Source organism: Mauremys reevesii, linkage group 8 (assembly GCF_016161935.1).
Source record: "Mauremys reevesii isolate NIE-2019 linkage group 8, ASM1616193v1, whole genome shotgun sequence".
Taxonomy (NCBI): domain Eukaryota; kingdom Metazoa; phylum Chordata; order Testudines; family Geoemydidae; genus Mauremys; species Mauremys reevesii.
In genome coordinates this window covers 81288885-81311236 of record NC_052630.1, presented here as the reverse complement: position 1 = coordinate 81311236, position 22352 = coordinate 81288885, and the positions used below count along the sequence as shown (strand labels likewise).

The following is a 22352-nucleotide window of genomic DNA, read 5'->3' as shown; positions in this document are numbered from 1 at the left end:
GGGACATAGAACACAGGCCAGAACCCAACAGGTCCTCCCACAGGGGCCGATCGGTGCGCATGACCCTCTCCTCGCCTTGTGTGCCTCTCTGTCCAAATATACCTTTACAAAAACATGGAGAAGCACAGAGGGACACGGTGTAGATAACTTTAACACAAACCTGTTTTCTTTTTTAAAACTTGTGATATTTCTCAGCCATATACAACTTGAGAATAGAGAGTGCTGAGAGAAATAGGAGTTTCACTGGATCGCCTATGCTCTCTGAGGACAGAGACTGACTGTTGCTGTTGAGACCTCTGACAAGATGGTAAATTATTATGACGTTCTAGGAGTGCAAAGAAATGCCTCTGCAGATGACATAAAAAAGGCATACCGAAAACTGGCATTGAAGGTGCACCCTGATAAAAACCCAAAGAACAGAGGCATCAGAGAGGAAATTCATACAAGTCTCTAAGGCATATGAATCATAGATATTAGGGTTGGAAGAGACCTCAAGAGGTCATCTAGTCCAACCCCCTGCTCAAAGCAGGACCAACACCAACTAAATCATCCCAGCCAGGGCTTTGTCAAGCCTGACCTTAAAAGCCTCTAAGGAAGGAGATTCCATCACCTCCCTAGGTAACCCATTCCAGTGCATCACCCCCATCCTAGTGAAAAAGTGTTTCCTAATATCCAATCTAGACCTCCCCCACTGCAACTTGAGACTATTGCTTCTTGTTCTTTCATCTGCCATCACTGAGAACAGCCTAGCTCCATCCTGTTTGGAACCCCCGGTCAGGTGGTTGAAGGCTGCTGTCAAATCCCCTCTTGCTCCTCTCTTCTGCAGACTAAATAACCTCAGTTCCCTCAGCCTCACCTCATAAGTCATGCGCCCCAGACCCCTAATAATTTTTGTTGCCCTCTGCTGGACTCTCTCCAATTTGTCCACATCCCTTCTGTAGTGTGGGGACCAAAACTGGACACAATACTCCAGATGAGGCCTCACCAGTGCCAAATAGAAAGGAATAATCACTTCCTTCAAGCTGCTGGCAATGCTCATACTAATACAGCCCAATATGCCGTTGGCCTTCTTAGCAATAAGGGCACACTGTTGACTCATATCCAGCTTCTCGTCCACTGTAATCCCTAGGTCCTTTTCTGCAGAACTGCTGCTTAGCCAGTCGGTCTCCAGCCTATAGCAGTGCATGGGATTCTTTCTTCCTAAGTGCAGGACTCTGCACTTGTCCTTATTGAACCTCATCAGATTTCTTTTGGCCCAATCCTCCAATTTGTCTAGCTCACTCTGGACCCTATCCCTACCCTCCAGTGTATCTACCTATCCCCCCAGCTTAGTGTCATCTGTGAACTTCCTGAGGGTGCAATTCATCCCATCATCCAGGTCATTAATAAAGATGTTGAACAAAACCGGCCCCAGGACCGACCACTGGGGCACTCCGCTTGATACTGGCTGCCAATTAGACATTGAGCCGATGATCACTACCCGTTGAGCCCGACAATCTAGCCAGATTTCTATCCACCTTATAGTCCATTCATCCACTCCATACTTCTTGAACTTGCTGGCAAGAATACTGTGGGAGACTGTATCAAAAGCTTTGCTAAAGTCAAGATATATCACATCCACTGCTTTCCCCATATCCACAGTCAATTATCTCATCATAGAAGGGAATCAGGTTGGTCAGTCATGATTTGCCCTTGATGAATCCATGTTGACTGTTCCTGATCACCTTCCTCTCCTCCAAGTGTTTCAAAATGGATTCGTTGAGGACCTGTTCCGTGATTTTGCTGGGGACTGAAGTGAGGCTAACCGGTCTGTAGTTCCCCAGGTTTTCTTTCTTCCCTATGGGCACTAAATATGGGCACTATATGTTTTCCAAACATCCAGACCTCCCCCAATCACCATGAATTTTCAAAGATAATGGCCAGTGGCTCTGCAATCACAGCAGCCAACTCTCTCAGCACCCTTAGATGCATTAGATCTGGACCCATAGACTTGTGCATGTCCAGCTTTTCTAAACAGTCCTTAACCTGTTCTTTCACCACTGAGGGCTGCTCACCTCCTCCCCATACTGTGTTGCCCAGTGCAGCAGTCTGGGAGCTGACCTAGTGTGTGAAGATCAGTGCAAAAAAAGCATTGAGTACTTCAGCTTTTTCCACATCATCTGTCACTATGTTGCCTCCCCCATTCAGTAAGGGTCCCACACTTTCCCTGACCACCTTCTTGTTGCTAAACCCTTCTTGTTACCCTTCACAACCCTTGCTAGCTGCAACTCCAATTGTGCCTTGGCCGTCTTGATTACACTCCTGGATGCTCTAGCACTATTTTTATACTCCTCCTAGCCATCTGTCCAAGTTTCCACTTCTTGTAAGCTTCCTTTTTGAGTTTAAGATCACTGAAGATTTCACTGTTAAGCCAAGCTGGTCACCTGCTATATTTGCTATTCTTTCTGCACATTGGGATGGTTTGTTCCTGCGCCCTCCATAAGGCTTCTTTAAAATACAGCCAGCTCTCCTGGACTAGGTTTTATCTGATGCCCAAAAAAGCAATGTCTATGACATGTTTAGGAAGGAGGGTAAATAGAAAAGAAGAGGTGGAGGGAAAGGTAAAGGCAGGGATGGAAGTCACCTTGATTCTGAATGCTCATTCAGTAGCCCCAACACAGATGTGTTGAGAGGAATGGACTCTTTTTCAGAGAGACTCTGGGATGATCTACTTGATAGCATTTCTGGCTTTTAGAGAGGACTCCATAGAAGAAGCAGCAAAGGTTGTAACGGATGCTCTCTGTATTTTTGAGACATGTCAGGTATTGGATTTACTTCATTGGGTTCCTAGTAAGCTAGGGGCTACTCTTCATCCTCCATCACATCATTGAACAGTGGGAAGGCAACTTCAGATCAGTCATAACGACCAACAAAATAGTTAATGGCATCAAAATCACGACAAAAAGAATTGTGATGAATGGAGAAGAGAGAGTAGAAGCCATTATTGACCATTCAAATTCTCAACAACAATTGGTAAGAAGCAGCTGCTATACTTGGATAACACATGTTTACCAGAAATGTTAAGCTATGATGATCTCCATTTGAGGGACTAACAGGAATATTGAGGCTATGGGGGAGATTTCAATCAAAATCTGCTTTTGACTTACTGTGGCCTAATTGAAAGTATTTATAAATAAATAGTTCTTCCAAAGTCAATACATATGGGTGCCACTGACTTTTCAGTTAATTCTTGGACTATCATTAATGCTTATATTTTATCTTTAAAATTGTTGTGAATTCTTTGTGCACTTTGTATTTATTAAGATTTATTCAATGTGAACAATGATCAGAGTTCAGGCCAATCAATACGTAAACTAGCATGAACCTTATGCTTTTCTTTATGTTTGAATTGTGAAATGGCTAATGTGCTGCGAAGTTAACATTCCCAGGACAATTTGTAAAGAAAAATGTAGCACTAGACGATGTAAATAAAAAACAAGAATGAATTTCTGGTGGGATGATTTTTTTGTTTCAAATAAATGCTGGCAGCTTAGTCCACTATAATCATGGGCAAATAGCAATGATTAAAGGCAATGGACTGAGTCTTAGTTTGCTAGCCAACTCTAAATCAATAAATGCTGTTATTTTGTGGAAAAAGTACATAAAACTCCAAAATGGGAAGTGAAAATGTCCACAATGCAATCACGCTGCTTTGCTCATAAATTGTTTTGCAGTAGCGGTTGCCATGTTTTCAAGCAAATAAATCCCTGTCTTTGTATGGCTTTTATAATAAGGCATGCAGACTTTCCAAAGGCCACCGGAAATGAATTGGATTCAGAAGAACCCAGCTTCATTTAATTTCTGTTCCTCTTTTGATCAGTACTGCTAACTAGCTCATACAAGCAGAAACATAACGGAAAGCACACTAGCAGCATGGAAGAAAATTCGGAGGGAGAATGTACAGTATAGAAGCAAGTTTGCTACTGTCCATTATTTTATAGTGTATCTTTTTCTTCCTGTTTATCAATAGCGTTTCTTGTGCAGTCACAGATTCTACATTCTGTGCTTGATTTGATAAACACTTGTTGGTGCCTTTGAAAAAATTCACTTAGCAACGGATTGGGAGTGTTTTGAAAGAGGAAGCCAAAGCCAGATGTTTTTCAGCTAACTGCTCCTCCTAGTCCCCTCACTAAAAATGTAATTGATGTAATGCTGAGGAAGATACTATACAAATAAATTCTATTTACCTCTCTCTAGTTACAAACACGCATTCATACAGACTGGCACAGACCATTTAATCTTCTGTGCATGCGTGTGCTCTTGAACACCCTACATATTCTCTGTGTGTATATGTAGATAGATGCTGTGTTGTGTACCTACAAATATTGGCTAGAATTTAGGTTCACAGTAGAAAACTATTGCCCCATGATTTAAAAAGGCAACCAGCAGTAGGATATAATGTCAAAAGCTGCCAGCTATGGCCATAATTACTCACTGGGGGTCACTCTGTCAACCTACAGGACAATGTGTTTTTTATATACACTACATTCCCCAGCCCATATATTTTATTATTCACTTTAAAAATGGTTCACTGCCCTAATTGATGCATTTCTCTCCTTTCACTCATAGAGTGCCATTCAGAGGTGATGTGGAAGGGAATGTAATTTATGTGTCACACAAGGATTACAGGGCTTAGATCAAAATATAAAACTGGGGCCTCACTGTGAATCATCACAATTTTAAATGAACAATTCCTCACATTCCATTGCATCTTTGACCATTTTCATTTCCCCATTCAGTCCCATCCCCGCCATCCCTCTCCTCTCTCTCTACGGTATCAGCTTGTTTAACTTGGTCTTTTTTCCCTCTCCTTTCACATTCCACCCCACCATCTTTTCACCCCCTTGGCCCTGTCACTCTCAGGGGTTATTTAAAGTATCAGTTATTGTATTAGTTGAAAACCACAGTACAGACCAGTTTCTCATTTTTAGGGACATATCATTGAAAATAGCCCAAAATAATTGTTGACAAGTGCATATTAGTATCAATTTATTAGTAGTATAGATGTATATATTAATATATATTTTAGTATCTCAACCAGTGGCAAATTAATGCACAGGTCCATGGCCAATTTGGGGGACCCCAGAAAAAATCTCATGATGCTAGGACAGGATGGTTTAGCTGCTGCACCCTCTGCTCTGCTGGCTGTGTTTGGGGCAAGGCTTCTTGGATGAGCCAGTGGGGGGATCAGTTGGTGAGTGTGACTGGAGGAAGCAGCAGCTGCCTCTTCCTCTCCTACTTGTTGTTTTCTTCACTACTGCCCATGGCTTCTTGCCGTCACTGGTGACGGGCTCCCCCTGCATCCTCCCAGGCGCGGGTAGCTGGAGCTAAGCGGTGAAGGAAGATGGGGAACACTGCCTGCTGCGTCTCCTCCAGCCCCAAGCTGTGCAAGAATGCCCACTGTCAGCTGGAATCCTACCACCCTGATCCCGAGCTGAGCTGCAAGGACACAGGCTACAGCCAGGCATGCCATTTGGGAGGGCAGGGGCGGCTTCTGCCCCCCTCTGAATTTCGTACAGGAGGTGTGCTCCCAGGTAGAGCTCTTGACTGCACAGCATTAATGTGGAATGTGATTTCTGCAAAGGAGACCTGCTGCACCAGTTTGTGCCTCTGGGGCAGGGAGTCAGTATTTTGTTTACAAACAGGTGCAGGGTGATTAAGATAAGAAAGGGCTGGTAATTAAGTAAAGGATCTGGAAGTCCTTAGATAAGCCTGTAAAACAGGTTTCAGAGTAGCAGTATCCGCAAAAAGAACAGGAGTACTTGTGGTACCTTAAAGACTAACAAATTTATTTTAGCATGAGCTTTCATGAGCTACAGCTCACTTCTTCGGATAAAACAGGAATCCCTCTGCAGGGATAGGGGTGTGGAAGAAAGACTCAGAAGAAATACAGCCAAGCCCTATGAGCCAAGTTTATATTCTGAAAAGAGGGAGGGATATTGTATAAGTGAAAAGAAGGGACTAAAACCCAGGGAAGGGCTAGCACTGGTATAGAGAGGTTCCCACTTTACCTGTGGTACTTATGTGGCCTCATCACCACAGTATCTGAGTGCCTCACAATGTCTTACCTATTTCTCCTCACAGCCCCTCTGTGAGGTAGAGCAGTGCTGGTATCCCCATTGTACAGATGGGGCACTGAGGCACACACAGACTAAAGACCAGTTTTCCAAAGGTATCTAGGCACCTAGATTTTCAAAAGTGCCTAGAAGGTTAGGTGCTTTGTAAACCCCACTAGATGCCTAGCTTCATCTCTGGATGCCTAAAAACCTTTGAAACTCTGTCCCTAACAGGAGCGGCGCCAGGGTTTTTGGCGCCCTAGGCGCAGGGCCGCCTCTACCCATTGCGCCACCGGTCCCGCGGCTCCGGTGGACCTCCCGCAGGCGTTCCTGCAGAGGATCCGCTGGTCCCGGGGCTCCGATGGACCTGCTGCAGGCGTGCCTGTGGATGCTCCACCGGAGCTGCAGGACCAGCGGACCCTCCGCAGGCACACCTGCGAGAGGTCCACCGAAGCCGCCTGCCGCCCTCCTGGCAAAATGCCGCCCCCCCCCCCCAAATCCTGACACCCTAGGCGACTGCCTAAGTCACCTAAATGGAAGCGCTGGCCCTGGTCCCTAAGGCACTGTGACTGGCCTGAGGTCATACAGGAAGTCCATGGGGAAAGCAGAACCCAGGTTTCTCAGGGTTAGCTCCCTATCCACTGGACCAGCCTGCTGCAAAAAAAGAGAACACTGACAGATGGGAGCAAAACCAAGAAGGCCAGTTCTCTGAGACTCTAGCAATCTGTTCCAGGCAATTAGGAAGGATGCCATGTTTGATAGCATGAAAAGCAGCACAGAGGTCAGGAAGGATGGAGAGTGAGAGTCAGATGAGAGGAGATCACTTAACTCACAAGGGGTTGCAGGTTCTGCCCCAGGCTGTGTTGTGGAGCAATGCCTGCTGTGCAGTTTTAGATTTTAACTGAAAACCATTTTGTTTTGTCATTTTTTGTTCTGAGTTTGAGAAAAGGAAGGAATGAGAAAGTGTCATATGAGTATCAGATGTGTTTATGCCTCAAATTCTTAGGGTTTCAGCTGTATCCAGGCCAATTCCAGAGCAAAGAACAGAAATTTCATCCATAAAGTCAACGAGTATTGTCATGAGTTGTATTATTCACTGGGGCACCATCTGTGTGCTCAGTACTGTTCAAAATGTGCCAGAAAATCTAGTTCCTGAGCCAACGTGTATACGATGTGTAGTCCTGGATAAGTTGGCTCAGATATTTAAGTATGAAGTGTATAGTTATTGAGCACGTTACCACATGTTCACTGTGATGTTAATATCTATTAGTGGAGGCACTGATGGCAATAGAAGTTTTACTTGATTAAGGACTAGAAGATTTGACCCTCCAACTGTCTTTCAAGAGGAAGAGCTGCCCAGAGCTCCTGTGCCTGTTCATTTTCCTTTCCTGCCTGCAGTGGCCCTGATATATCTCACCGACAGCCGTCTCAATTTTTTTCTCAACTTTAAACTGAGTAATTTTCTTGAGTGTTGGTTTTAAATATTCTCCTGTAACTCAATCACTGTAGTGTTGTTTTTAAGGGCCTTCTGGAAAGTAACTAGCCTGAAACAGAAGTAAAAGCAGTGATGCCAACTCTCATGATTTTGTCATGCATCTCATGATAATTATTGTTTTAATTAAAGCCCAGCTCCTGGAGTTAAGTGGATATGTGATGATTTCAGCCTTAATTCTTAAAGAAAAATGAAATTTCGAGCCTTCATGCCTGTGGAGAAAGCTTCAAAATGTCATCCCAGTGCACCCTCAAGGCTCAAAAAGCAGAAGGCAAATAAAAAGAACACCAAATCTATTATTTTTACATAAACTCATGATTTTAAAGCCAATCCCATGATTTTTGGTGAGCCTGATTCATGATTTTTGAACATTTGGGACTGGCAATACTGTGACTTCAAAGAGTCACTTTCACTCCTGTTTAAAGTCAGTTTCTAGTCTATTATTTGCAGTGGGGTAACACCACTAGACCCCAGGCAAGTGCAGTATTAAATTCATGGGGCCTTGCTGTAATAGATTCTTTCCAAAAGTCAAATGATCTATTCCAAGCTTGGTTAACTGCAAAAAAAAGTGATAGAAAGTTATTTAGATCTTTCTGCAGTTGTTTTAATTGTTGTATTCAAGAGTTAGTAACAAAATAAGAATATATATTAAAATTTTAAATTTTAAACGTAAACAGTATCCCTTAAGTAACTTGACACAAGATGTCAGAACATGTTAGTACTAGAGTTGAGTGGGTTTAATATTATTTAATTTTCTTTCTTTCTATAGGAATTAGATACAGTGCTCCTGTCAGCAAATGCAACCCCCATAAGCACACACAGAGTCATGGGTGGGGGGAACTCTATGCTGTCTGCTATCCTGCTCAAGAGGAGAAACATGGAAACCCCCAATGCCCCACCCTGACACACATCAGAGCCCCCTTCGCCTCTTCCTTGCCTTTCAATGTTCAGTCATCTCTCTCCCCCTGGCATGAGCTATTCTTTCCCCTCCTCTTCCAGTTTTTTTTTTCCTGTGTCTTTTGGTGATTGCAAAATATGTAGTAAGACAGAGGCTTTGTTTGAGTTTTTTATGCCTCCATCCAGTTTGGAGGACTTTGGATGCCTATATCCCTGCATCTCATGATGTAGCCCTATTTACCCCCACCTGAATCCCTGAGATCTTTGTGGATCCCACCTCCCCATGCTTGTGGTTCACAGCCTTTGGATCTTAGTGTGGATTCTGGCCATGTACATTGTGATATGCCATTATTTACCCCCCTGCTCAGCTGTTATGAGCTCTTCCATAGTATAGTTCTCCCATCTTAGCATTGGATGAAAGACACTAGTTCTATTTACCCCAGACTGTACTTTTAAGATCTTTATGTGCATTTCCCCATTCACCCAGCGTGAACTGATGTGGTACTGTTTACACTGGTCCACAACTTCCAGATCCAACTCACTCAACTATGAATTTCATAAATGAATTGTGGCCCACTCAAATTTACTTAACAAAGATCATCAGTGGAATCAACTGTTGTCATGGGCTAATGGTCATCTGTTGCTATGTGAATGCCAAAGCCAAGCCTGGCTGGGGGATAAAACATAAAGGACAAACCCAGATAGTTATAGAAGTGGGAGTTGTCTCTTTTCTTTCCTCCTCCTCCCTCCATTCCTTTTTATTCTCCTACTCCAACCCCATGCCCTTCTGCCTACCTCCCCATCTAGTGCCACACGCCTATTGTGAGCAATGAGTTGCAGAGACAGTTCTATTATTGATTTAGCTGTCACCAGGGGCGGCTCTAGGAATTTGGCTGCCCCAAGCACGCCGGTCCCGTGGCTCCGGGGGACCTCTTGCAGCCGCCTGCCACCCTCCCGGCAAAATGCCGCCCCAAGCGCGCGCTTGGCGCGCTGGGGTCTAGAGCCGGCCCTGACTGTCACTACTCCTGCAAATAGCTGCTCCCCAGAGGGAACAAGGAGTTCACTGCTCATCATCTGCCCCCTTAAAGAAAGGAATTCTTCTCACTTCCCCATCTCCACCATGGAGAGGGGGAAGACCGATATTTTTCCTGTGGAGAAGAGATGGATAGGGAACCTGGCTGGGTCACCTTTCATCGGGTACTTCTGCTCCATCTACTAGCAGAACGGTTGGGAGCACCAGAAAATCCAGAGCAGGCACCCTCACTTTCTGCTGCTTCTGCTTTAAATCTCCCTGCCCAGTGAGTCCTCATTTCATCAGCTCTCCCTCTGCTGCTACCAGACACAGGGGATGCCTGCTTTCTTACTCGCCCTCAGAGTTTAATCCCTAGCTGTACGTCTTCATCAGGGTCTGATTTGGCTGATGCAGTGGAATTATTATGCCAGTGCCTGGATGAGGTTGGAGATTGGATGAAGCCTACCTGGCTGCAACTCAATTCAGACAAGACAGAGATGTTAGTGGACTGGGGGAACTAACCAGAAGAGTTGGCCGAACTTGTATCAGTGCCCGTATTGGAGGGTGTAGAACTGCCAGATGTGACAAAGGTGCTTCCTGCTAAGGTGTTTTATTAGCTCTGGGGCTGGTCATCCAAGTAGAAGAGGAAGCCAAGAGCACTTTTTTCCATCTGTGCTTGGTGGGGCAAACGTGAACTTCTCTCACTGACCTTGCCATCATTTCCCATGCTTTTCTCACGTGATTATGTTGCTGCAGGGTGCTCTACAAGGGGCTGCATGGTGAGTGACTCAGAAACAGAAGCAAGAGCAGCTGCATGCTTATAGTGCTGCCAGCTCTATGATTTTTCACCTGTGACATGATTTTGGCTGAGGCTGGAGCCAGTCTGGTGATGACAGATGCTCCAGCCCTCTTGTAAATTTGAGCCCTCTGATTGCCTGCCTGCCCACTTGCTGCCTCCTGGTACTGAGCAACCAAACAAAGCAGCAACAGGAAGAGGTCTTTCTGCCCCAGGATCCTCACAGGAAGGGAGGAGGGAACTAAAGAGCCAGTAGCTCAGCATGGCTTCACTCCATCCACCCCCTCTCCTTTTGTGATCAATGGTAATGGGATGGGGCCTCTGCTCCTCCTCTCTCCTCCTTTCTCCCTTCCTGCAGCACCCAGCCTGGGAAGGGACAGAGGGGGGTGAAGTGGGGTTACTACCTGGCTGGTATTTGACAGGCTTGTCCATTTTTTTATGGATTTGCCAGTTGCCAGAAAAATAATTTAATCTCTCTAAAGATTTGCATTATCATCACAATACACTGGGATTTTAATTTTCTAATGTTAAAAGCTTCTGTGTCCAGCTAAAGATGCTGCAGTGTTCCCAATTGCACAGATTAAGCAATAACAGATCAAAACTGTTGAAAACATAGCGGCTGTAGTGCCCAGCAACATGCAAGCATATCACGTGTGTGTGAGAGAGAGGGTTTGATATCACAGAGTGCAGGGGCGGCTCCAGACTCCAGCATGCCAAGTGTGTGCTTGGGGTGGCATGCTGCGGGGGGTGCTCTGCCGGTCGCCGGGAGGGTGGCAGGTGGCTCCGGTGGACCTCCCGCAGGCGTGCCAGCGGAGGGTCCGCTGGTCCCGCGGCTGGGGTGGAGCATCCGCAGGCACGCCTGCGGGAGGTCCACTGGAGCTGCGGGACCGGTGACCGGCAGAGCGCCCCCCGTGGCGTGCCGCCCTGCTTGGGGTGGCGAAATCGCTAGAGCTGCCCCGACAGAATGAGGAGACGTGCGAGGAATATTAAATAATGGAAGATCACGGTGATGGTGCAAGTGATTCTACTACACCCCGGGGTGGCGGGGGGGAGCTCACATCAGAAACTGCACATTCAGTGACAACTGGCTAAACAAAACCAACTGCAAAAACTGTCTGGCAAAATGTGCTGATCAAAACTGGGGGGGTGCCAGTTTTTTTGCATTTCAAAGGTGAAATGCCCATGGAGCTGCCTCTCTCAGCCTGGGAAAAGGGAGAGGGCATCCCACTGTAGCCCCTCCAAGCCTGGGAGGGGAGTGAAGGATGCCCAGGGCGAACAGAGCGGGGGGAACTGAATTTATGAAATTGAGGTTGATATTAATTGCTGAGCTGGGGATGAGCAGATGTGGTGTTGAGAACTCCTGCAACAGGGGGCACAGTCACTTTAATATATTTGGTAGAGTGGGCATCAGTAATTGGCACAGCCACACTGGGAATGAGCAGGGCGAATTCAAAAATCAAGACACACCAAAAACACACAATTGAATCTTTCTTAAAAATTCCTGTATTTCTGAATTTTTTATTTTTTTTTCAACTACTACAATATGTACCAAAATACCAGTTTATTCATCGTACACAAAGTAAATGAAGAGTATTAGGATAAAGGAAGGGAAGGGGAAGCAACATATCTATCTTCAGGGTTCACATTAAACACAGACCTCTAAAATGTCAGCCCAAATCCCTTTGAATTTTTCAGGCATTCCCTTTCTGTGGAATGCCAGTTGTGCATTAGCTGTGTGGTCAGCCATATCATTGGGTCAGGCATCAACATTTGATGGGGATTGACTTTTCCATTTTTGCAGAATCAGTGTTTTAGCAACCAAAGCTGCCTTGTTGCCAGGAAATCTTTAGGTATCCGGAATATATTCAGGAATGAAATTTAAGGGGAAGGATTCCATAATTCATTATTTTTGATCTCTTGAGGGGTCCGACTTCTAAATTTTGATCTCTCAGGTTGTCGATACTGTGCTTATCAAATGCAGTTTTACATCAGGAGCAAAAGATTTATATGAACTGAAGAGAAAGTATTACACCATTGCTGTGGCTTCCTATAAGCTTTCAAATGGCATCCAGGTTGTTGACTTTAACCTATAAGGTCCTAAACAGTTTAGGACTTGCCTACCTTGTAAGATATCACCAACTCGCCATGCCATCCTACTGCATTTGAGATCAATGGAGATCATTTGTCATAAACAGATAGTTAAGGGTTAAGGTCTCTTTTACCTGTAAAGGGTTAACATGCAGTACCTGATGACCACCTGACCAGAGGACCAATCGGAGACAGATTAATTTCAAATCTCTGTGGAGGGAAGCCTTTGTCTGTGTTCCTTGTTTGCTCAGAGCTCTCTTTGGATCTAAGAGAGGCCAGTCATGTCTCCAAGTTCTCCTGGAGTAGTTTCTACTATTTAATAGTGAGTATTAATTAGAAAGGCGGATTAGTCTTTTGAGTTGCTTTCTATATTTGCAATTGTGTGTTTGCTAAAGGAAATTCTTTATTCCTGTTTGCTGATATTGCTTTTACTGAGAAAGGGGGAGGGGGAATTCTCTCCAGAGATTGATAAGTTTAGACCCTGTGTATTGTTCCAGCTTGGTATCACAGAGACAGTTACTTTCTTTTTATTCTTTAATAAATTCTTTTCTATTAAGGACTTGGTTAATTCCTTCTCTTGTGGAGATTCAAGGGAAGGGGAGGGGGAGGGGAGTCCCTCTTTGTGTTGAGTCAAGGATTTGACTCGGGGTAATCTCTCCAGAGCAGGCTGGAGAGAGGGAAGGGGGGAGGGGAACTGGCTGTTTCTCTCTCTCTGGTGAGATTCAAGGTGTTTGGATCTGTGTTCCCCAGGGGAAGTTTTTGGGGGAACAGGGAGTGTGTCAGACACTTAAAAACTGACTGGTGGCAGCGAGAACCAGATCTAAACTAGGATTTTTAGTTTAGAGGAAAACCAAGGCAGGTCCCCACTTTGGAACCCAACAGCTCCAAGTGGGGGTGAGACCTATGACATCATCTGACACACCCTCAATATTAAAGAATGCAAGCTGATGACAGTGGGTGTGTTCTTCATGAGATATCTTTGATTTATGAGCTTCCCTCCCCCAGTCACAGCAGTCTGGATTAGTTAACCTTCAGGGCCCTGCAGGCCCATCTTTGCATGTAGCATAATTGTGCTGCCCATGCAACAGACCTGGGAGGGGTGTGTAACATCAAAGCAACCTCAGTTTCCCAAGCATCCATTCAGGATGTGTTCCCCAATTTCCAGTGTCACCCATTGCATGTGATCCTGCACAGTAGAGAAAACAAGTCTAAATGTATCGTGTGAGGAATTTAACGTGCAAAGGCTTTGGGGTTCGGATTTTCAAAACACTTTTAAGTGACTTACACAGAAGTCTCACTGGATTTAAGCACCTGTGTCACTGAGGAGTTTTTGAAAATCCTGCCCTTGGAAACTAAAGGCAGCAATTACAAGCTGATGGGAGTTGAGCGCAATTTAGCTTGTGGATGTGTCAGATGCATATCGTGAGCACGTAGGTGTAAAAGGGATTATCTTCCTATTTAATATCTCTGCACAAAGGTATGTGCTGGTGTAACTAAACATTTTAACTGAGTAGTAAATAAGACTGTCTACCTATTTGCCCCCCTTCCCCCCACAAAAATAATGCACTAGCTCGCTTCTTCGGTTGACTCCTGCCTGCTCAAAAATCATGACAATATTATGAAATTAAAAAAGATCTGAAGAACCCTACAGAGATAGCCCAATACCTTTAAGCATTTCAGTGATTAACACAGAAACAATTGTATAGCTGCATAATCCCCATAACTGGTGGTTTGATTAGCAATAATGCAACAGCTGTGTAATCAGAACACTTACGTGGAAATTCAACACAGTTTGTACTATTAATATTGTAAAGAATATATAATATATAGGTAGGTAAATTTGGTTTTATTTAATCATTTGCTTCATGAAGAAATCAGTGTCCAATTGAATTTACATTGGAAATGCAAGTAATAATTCTCTCTTATTAAATTTACAAACATTATGTTACATCCTAAGCTATGTAAATCAGTGTAGTCCATTGAAGTTATGCCAGTTTACATCACCTAAGGATTTGGTTTCATGCTTATAAATTAATGTTAGTGTTAACAGGAAGAATACATTCATGTATGAACATTAATTAACAATAATTATAATGTGTAGGACCTATTTAGGATTTGTTATAAGCAAAGCACCTGCAGGTCAACATCCTCATTAAGAATCAAATTCAATAGAGAGAAGAGTAATTTAATTCTATTTCAGTAATGCTTTCCTTAGTGGCAATTAGAAAAATGTGCTTTGATCTACAGTGGATTCCATTCTACAATAATCTATATGAGCCCTTATCAACAGCACCTTGAAGATGATGAGCGTGATCCTGCCCTCTATATGCGGGCAAAACTCCCTTACATGCAAGATTGAACCTTGTGGGACAGAGACAGAGAGACTCAGTTTTCCCCACCCTTCCCCTCATAATGTGAGTATTAATCCTTTATGTCTACTCTATTTAAATTACCTGGCTACAGTTCCTTTTCTAGTGGGTCGTGTTTTGTAGATGACCCCGTGCATTTAATATTTTAAAAATTCCCTCACCATCTTGTTGTTAGTCAGTCCCTGTTTTTTCAGGTCTATGATGTCATAATAAAAGTTGTTCAAGATGACTTCAGTCTCCTGTATCTGAAACCATAAAGTGTGCTACTACTTTCCAGCATGACAGTCTGATAAAGTTTCCATCAGTTGTAAAGAAAAACAATGGAAAGGTCACAAAAGGAAGGGGAGTGCAGCAGAGGATAAAATAGACCCATTTTAGAAACACTTGAACATTATTCTGTAGCATTCTTCCCTTTCGTTTCTGAGTCTACTCCTGTGAAGTGCTGAATGCCCTTCACTCCCATTATCTTTGTAGGAAGTGCTCTGTATTTAGACCATTAACTGTGGTCTAAATAAAGACTGGGAATGGTTGGGTCATTACACCAATTTTTCTTCTTATTTCCTATGTTTTTCCTCCTCACACCTTCTGGCCATCTTCTTAATCATTTCAAAAGTTTTTTTTTCCTCCTAACGATAGCTCATCTCAATTGATTAGACTCTGCCTGTGCCTATTGCATATTTCACCTTTTCATTTCTGTTCTTATATATATATCTATGTGTGTGTGTGTTGTCTCCTTCATTGCATGAAGAAGTGAGCTTTAGCTCAGCTCATGCTAGCTTTACAAGTCTTTGTTAGTCTTTAGTTTATTGCCTGTATTTTCTCTGCATTCTCATTTTTCCCAAACAGCTAGCTGCCTCTTCAGGCCATTTCATATTTTACTTAGGTTATCTAGACAAATAGGCTCAGCCTGAACTTCTCAATGGATCCCACGACTGTACTTGCTTCATGAGCTAAATATGAAATGGTGAAAAAGATACCTGTGGAACTCTCGCCAGAGTGAGCATCTGAATATCATTGACAGTCTTCTGGTGAGAGGGTGAGTATTCCCCAGAGTCTGGTGGCCCAGAAAATGCCTCAAGGACACTCTTGTGAACAGTGTCCCTTAAAAATATTGTTTGAAACTACAGATCTAAAATTACCGACGAAACATTTTATTGTACACAGGGTTGGTACTAAGCCCTTTCCCCTGCCTTCCTGCCCAGACAACCTCCCAACCCTATAATATTGCAAATAAGCATTTATTTAAAGTATTTAGCAATTCTGATGCAACTTCATATTTTGCAGAGGTGCTCTGTATTCAAATACAAACTGCTCAGTCCAGATCATCAGCTGGTGTAAACTGGCACAACTCCAGTTGTTTACACCAACTGACAATCTACCACTCAGAGCCTTATTTTCAGAAACACTTGAACATTCACAACTTCAGCTGAAGTCAATGGGAGCTGTGGGTGCTCAGCAGCTGTGAAAATTAGGCCCAGAGAATTTAAATAAGGCAGTTTTAATCATAACAAAAAGCAAGCTGATGTCAATTGCCCAGCCATAGAGCATTCACTCCAAGGTGCAATTTTATGCATTTGTGTGGTATCTAGGTATTTTTAAAAATTAAGCACACAGACATATGTGACTGAGAACCAAATTCTATACATTAGAAGTTAGAGTTGAATCCTAAAAAGGTGCTGAGCCCTCCTTTAAGGAGTGGCAAACTCCCAATCCAGCTCCTATTAAAGTCAATGGAAGTTGAGAGCACTCCACGCCTTACCTTTTTAGATCAGCCTGTTAGAAAGAGCTAGGACTTGTTTCAGCTCTCACTGAAATCAGTGGAAGGACTCCCATTGACTTCAATGGGAATTGAATTGGCCATTAGTGATGTGGCATAAGAGGGTGATTAGGAGGGCTTTTCCTACCTATGAATGGAAAGTAGTATTGTAGGAAATACACTATACATAGACTAGAACCCTGTCAAAAGTTCCTCTTTCATATCTATTCCAGTATGAGTTCTCATGTGTTACATTTGGATGGCAAGTAGCCAACGTGAACACTTGCAATTTGGACTACTTGCAGATACTGGTTTTTGTACCCACAGCTTCAAGTTGACAGTAGGTACTTTCAGTCATCACCTCTAGTGCTACAGCTAAAACTTACTACTGCATATCCCTGTAGCGTTGTGAGGATCATAGTATTCTGAGGGGAGGGATAACTCAATGGTTTGCGCATTGGCCTGCTAGACATAGGGTTGTGAGTTCAATCCTTGAGGGGGCAATTTAAAGAACTAGGGTAAAAATCTGTGTGGGGATTGGTCCTGCTTTGAGCAGCAGGTTGGACTAGACCTCCTAAGGTCCCTTCTAACCCTGATATTCTATGAATATCACCCAGGAGATTTCTGGACTTTTTATTCGAGAAGCTTTTTTGGATGATCACACTGGGAAGTTTCATATGTCTAATCCTTTTGATTACACTGATAACTGAAAATTAACTTTTGTTTCACTATGGAAATAAGATTATTCTCTGAGCAAGAGAAGCTAGTTTTTCGTTTGGTCCCAGGTGACAGCAACTTTCAGGTGCATGGGTGGTTGATGTGTCACAAATCTTTCTATTAAGATACTTAAGAGTTATCACTAGTGACAATTGAGAAGTATTTCATTTTCTAAGCACTGGAGAAACACATGCCCCACATACATATCCATACGATGTATGTACAGCATGTGGAATCAGCCATGTAACTATACCCAGATGTCTCAAAAACTGAGATGCTACAGGTCCAAAAAGGAGTTTACTCTTCTAAACCAGACACGGATAAACTTCTTTCTGCTGGTAGGGACTGGATGGCTCAAGGGACTGGTAATCAGAATATAATCTTACCAGGGAGCTTATATTCTGAAAAATGATTGTGTAAAAATGGCATCATGAATAGGGATGATTTAAGGTTTTCCATCAAAACTGTTTTTTGATAGAAAATTGGATTTTTGACAAAACAAAATTTTTCATGAAAAAAGTCTGCTTTCCACATAAAATGTTGTTTTTGTTGAAATTTTTTTGCAGAAAACCAAATACTTTTTTTTAGAAAAATCTGACTTTTTTTAGAAGAAAACCAATTTCCTGACTAGCTCTAATCATGAGGTTTCATATTTATTCTGTCATTGATTTTCAAAACTGTATTTGGACAGTCCTAACTCCAGCTCTGTATAGACTCTGAAAGTCAACCTGTGTGCGAATCACTATCTCTTAGCTGTTGTAGCTCTTGCCTTTGTAAGACTAATTTTTTTTTTAAAGACTGTAATGGAATTTTTTACTTTTGAAATATTGGCCACTTTGTGTCCAAGAGGTAACTATAACAGGACCGCTTGGAAATAGTGACCATAATACAATAGCATTCAACATCCCTGTGGTGGGAAGAACACAACTGCCCAACACTGTGGCATTTAATTTCAAAAGGGGGAACTATACAAAAATGAGGGAGTTAGTTAGTCAAAAGTTAAAAGGTACAGTGACTAAAGTGAAATCCCTGCAAGTTGCATGGGCCCTTTTTAAAGACACCATAATAGAGGCCCAACTTCAATGTACACCCCAAATTAAGAAAAACAGTAAAAGAACTAAAAAAGAGCCACGGTGGCTCAACAACCATGTAAAAGAAGCAGTGAGAGATAAAAAGACTTCCTTTAAAAAGTGGAAGTCAAATCCTAGTGAGGCAAATAGAAAGGAGCACAAACACTGCCAACTTAAGTGCAAGAGTGTAATAAGAAAAGCCAAAGAGGAGTTTGAAGAATGGCTAGCCAAAAACTCCAAAGGTAATAGCAAAATGTTTTTAAGTACATCAGAAGCAGGAAGCCTGCTAAACAACCAGTGGGGCCCCTTGATGATCAAAATACAAAAGGAGCGCTTAAAGACAATAAAGTCATTGCGGAGAAACTAAATGGATTCTTTGCTTCAGTCTTCACGGCTGAGGATGTTAGGGAGATTCCCAAACCTGAGCTGGCTTTTGTAGGTGACAAATCTGAGGAACTGTCACAGATTGAAGTGTCACTAGAGGAGGTTTTGGAATTAATTGATAAACTCAACATTAACAAGTCACCGGGACCAGATGGCATTCACCCAAGAGTTCTGAAAGAACTCAAATGTGAAGTTGCGGAACTATTAACTAAGGTTTGTAACCTGTCCTTTAAATCGGCTTTGGTACCCAATGACTGGAAGTTAGCTAATGTAACGCCAATATTTAAAAAGGGCTCTAGGGGTGATCCCGGCAATTACAGACCGGTAAGTCTAACATCAGTACCGGGCAAATTAGTTGAAACAATAGTAAAGAATAAAATTGTCAGACATATAGAAAAACATAAACTCTTGAGCAATAGTCAACATGGTTTCTGTAAAGGGAAATCGTGTCTTACTAATCTATTAGAATTCTTTGAAGGGGTCAACAAACACGTGGACAAGGGGGATCCGGTGGACATAGTGTACTTGGATTTCCAGAAAGCCTTTGACAAGGTCCCTCACCAAAGGCTCTTACGTAAATTAAGCTGTCATGGGATAAAAGGGAAGGTCCTTTCATGGATTGAGAACTGGTTAAAGGACAGGGAATAAAGGATAGGAATTAATGGTAAATTCTCAGCATGGAGAGGGGTAACTAGTGGTGTTCCCCAAGGGTCAGTCCTCAGACCAATCCTACTCAATTTATTCATAAATGATCTGGAGAAAGGGGTAAACAGTGAGGTGGCCAAGTTTGCAGATGATACTAAACTTCTCAAGATAGTTAAGACCAAAGCAGATTGTGAAGAACTTCAAAAAGATCTCACAAAACTAAGTGATTGGGCAACAAAATGGCAAATGAAATTTAATGTGGATAAATGTAAAGTAATGCACATTGGAAAAAATAACCCCAACTATACATACAACATGATGGGGGCTAATTTAGCTACAACGAGTCAGGAAAAAGATCTTGGCGTCATCGTGGATAGTTCTCTGAAGATGTCCACGCAGTGTGCAGAGGCGGTCAAAAAAGCAAACAGGATGTTAGGAATCATTAAAAAGGGGATAGAGAATAAGACTGAGAATATATTATTGCCCTTATATAAATCCATGGTACGCCCACATCTCGAATACTGTGTACAGATGTGGTCTCCTCACCTCAAAAAAGATATTGTAGCACTAGAAAAGGTTCATAAAAGGGCAACTAAAATGATTAGGGGTTTAGAGAGGGTCCCATACAAGGAATGATTAAAGAGGCTAGGACTCTTCAGCTTGGAAAAGAGAAGACTAAGGGGGAACATGATAGAGGTATATAAAATCATGAGTTATGTTGAGAAAGTGGATAAGGAAAAGTTATTTACTTATTCCCATAATACAAGAACTAGGGGTCACCAAATGAAATTAATAGGCAGCAGGTTTAAAACAAATAAAAGGAAGTTCTTCTTCACGCAGCGCACAGTCAACTTGTGGAACTCCTTACCTGAGGAGGTTGTGAAGGCTAGGACTATAACAATGTTTAAAAGGGGACTGGATAAATTCATAGTGGCTAAGTCCATAAATGGCTATTAGCCAGAATGGGTAAGAATGGTGTCCCTAGCCTCTGTTCGTCAGAGGATGGAGATGGATGGCAGGAGAGAGATCACTTGATCATTGCCTGTTAGATTCACTCCCTCTGGGGCACCTGGCATTGGCCACTGTAGGTAGACAGATACTGGGCTAGATGGACTTTTGGTCTGACCCGGTACGGCCTTTCTTATGTTCTTATGTTCTTAATAATCATATTTTATATTGCATATAACATTCTAATTTTTATTCTTTGCATTATTTTTGTTACTGTTTTAGACTTGTCTATGGAGTTGTAACTATAATTTCCTATAATTTACTCCATTTCTTACCAGGACTTCAGAGCAACTAAAGAAAAGACTGCCCTCGGATAATATTTCCAAGGAGAGCCTTGTGAATGCATGGGCAGGACTGAAGGAGTTTAGTCAGTGCTATGTAAATAGTCATGCATTGCAGGTATGAGCAATGAAACTCCTAGTTTCATACTCCTAGCATATAAAATGATGGGGTCTAAATTGGCTTTTACCACTCAAGAAAGAGATCTTGGAGTCATTGTGGATAGTTCTCTGAAAACATCCACTCAGTGTGCAGTGGCAGTCAAAAAAGCAAACAATGTTGGGAATCATTAAGAAAGAGATAAATAATAAGACAGAAAATATCATATTGCCTCTATATAAATCCATGGTATGCCCACATCTTGAATACTGTGTACAGATGTGGTGCCCCCATCTCAAAAAAGATATATTGGAATTGGAAAAGGTTCAGAAAAGGGCAACCAAAAATTATTAGGGGTATGGAAGGACTTCTGTATGAGGAGAGATTAATAAGACTGGGACTTTTCAGCTTGGAAAAGAGACGACTTAAGCGGGATCTGATAGAGGTCTATAAAATCATGACTCATGTGGAGAAAGTAAATAAGGAAGTGTTATTTACTCCTTCTCATAACACAAGAGCTAGGGGTCACCAAATGAAATTAATTGTCAGCAGGTTTAAAACAAACAAAAGGAAGTATTTCTTCACACAACCCACAGTCAACCTGTGGAACTTCTTGCCAGAGGATGTGCTGAAGGCAAAGACTAAAACAAGGTTAAAAAAAGAACTAGATAAATTCATGGGGGATAGGCCCATCAATGGATATTAGCCAGAATAGTCAGGGATGGTGTCCTTAGCCTTTGTTTGCCAGAAACTGGGAATGGGAGTCAGGGGATGGATCATTTGATGATGACCTGTTCTGTTAATTCCCTCTGGGGCACCTGGCATTGGCCACTGCTGGAAGACAGGATACTGGGCTAGATTGACCTTTGGTTTGACTCAGTATGGCCATTCTTTTAGTTTATGTTCCTAACTGTCAAGTATCACTGCCTCGATTTTAAGCAGCTCCTTTGCTACCCAGGGCATTTCTTTATTTTATCTTTTATCTTATCTTATCGTATCTTCTTATCTATTGTCTTAAACTTATTACAGTGCTGTTTCAGCATCTATGAAATGTTTATTAAAAGATTAAATCCCCTATTTTATGCCATCAGTTGTTAAATGTTGAATCAATTAACTTAATCATGACTTTCCTTTGGCTCATGAAAGCTTTGTGCGTTTTAACATTTGATGTGTTGGCAATGAAATAAACTTATGATTATATTAATTTTCACCGAGCTCTTTTTTTACTAGCAGAGTGAAAAGATAAAATGTAGCATTGACTGAGAGGTAAATTTCAAAGCTGTGTAGGAGGAACATTTTGATAGAATTATCTTGCAAGAAAAAAAGGAAGTAGTTATAAACCTTTTCTAGCGTTACTCCTCACCTATGCAGTAAGCCCCAAAGAACTATTAAAGGGCTATATGATAGTGAGACTGGCAATAAAAGGTACGGCATTCTGGTGACTTGTGATAAATGTTTTTTGCTTGCTAACATTTTTAGCTTTTATACATGTGGTAATGAGTCTTTAGACATTGAAAAAGTGAGATCCTATCAGTGTATTAAAACCAGGAGCTTTTCCAGAAAATGAAATATCTTCTTTAATTTCATTCAGGTTTCTTTCTTAGCTTTTGCCAGGAAGTTCAAAAAGGAATTTTCCCAGAAGGAT

The 22352-nt window shown here is 42.4% G+C and overlaps 1 protein-coding gene and 1 pseudogene across 1 annotated transcript in view; both read left to right on the top strand.

Moving 5' to 3' along the window:
* Nucleotides 1–304: 304 nt before the first annotated feature.
* On the top strand, nucleotides 305–12385 carry LOC120371022 (annotated as a pseudogene).
* Nucleotides 12386–15590: 3205 nt separating this feature from the next.
* Nucleotides 15591–22352, top strand: part of DNASE2B (deoxyribonuclease 2 beta) — a 28864-nt gene continuing 22102 nt past the window's right edge. Inside the window, exon 1 of the mRNA XM_039485237.1 lies at nucleotides 15591–15785. The gene's annotated coding sequence lies outside the window, so the exon portion shown is untranslated. The remainder of the gene's footprint in view (nucleotides 15786–22352) is intronic.